Source organism: Varanus komodoensis, unplaced genomic scaffold (genome assembly GCF_004798865.1).
Source record: "Varanus komodoensis strain SLA01 unplaced genomic scaffold, ASM479886v1 scaffold139, whole genome shotgun sequence".
Lineage (NCBI taxonomy): Eukaryota > Metazoa > Chordata > Lepidosauria > Squamata > Varanidae > Varanus > Varanus komodoensis.
The window spans coordinates 404,531-405,543 of record NW_025335402.1 but is presented as its reverse complement, the minus strand read 5'-3'; positions in this window follow the sequence as shown (position 1 = coordinate 405,543).

The following is a 1,013-nucleotide window of genomic DNA, read 5'->3' as shown; positions in this document are numbered from 1 at the left end:
CCCCCCGCCATAAAGACTGCCTTCTCCGGTGCCTTGTGGACACAGCAGGTGCAGGAGGAGCCGGACGAGGCCAGCGCACGACAGCTCTCTCCCGGCCCATCATTCAGGGCTGCGCCGGGAGAGGCACGGCTCCAAAGTGCAGATGGCTCAGGGCTAGCATCTCTCTGGGCAGGGGCTGTGCTGGCTACCGAGGCAATCAGAGTCCAGGCCAGCGGGGCAAACAGCGCCCAAGCTGGCACAGACCAATTTGCACGTGCTCCAAATCCACTCTTCCTGCTTCTTCTAATAGAATGAGGGGAGGGAGGGAATCAAAATCAGGGACATGTGGACATTTTGGAATGTTGCAGGGGAAAGCCAGCTCCTGCATGTGTGGTCAGCGGCAGCTGGGGTCCTCCGTGCCCCTATCCCTCGAATGCCCCTGGAAGGTGGGGCAGTGGGTGGCCAGAAACGCCAGGCTGCAAGCGGAAGAGACGCAGCTGCAGCTCCCTGGGCCACTTCTTCCCTTAGCGGATACCCTGAAGGGCCCCTCCCACTGGCTGGCGCCCCTCCTGGCCAGGTGCATTCATGGCCTGGCTCAGGAGAAGACCCGCTAAAGAAAGCAGAACTGACAGCGGGTGGGAGCGTTTAGAGTCCCCGCAGAACTGCTCTTTCGGGACGCGACAGCAGGTGTTTAAGCCCTCAGTGAGAAAGTCCTGATTAATAAAGGAAGGGAAATCACGTGGAGGCGAGCAGCTTACCTGTTCCTCTGTGAGCAGAAGGCTGGAAGGAGAAGCTGTTGTGGGAAGAGTGCAGGCACCCGGCCTTTATATACTGTTCATGGGCATCTCAAAAGGAGGAAACGCCCTTTGCACCCGAGAACTTAATTATGTTCCACAGAAATCTGCTGCCGCCGTCAAATTAAGAGTGGTTTCTCCAAAACACAGGGATTATTAACTGGGGCTATTACAAGCTTGCTTTGATCAAAGGCAGTGGAGAATGCTGAGCATGCCTTTCTGCCCAATCTTCATTTCCTC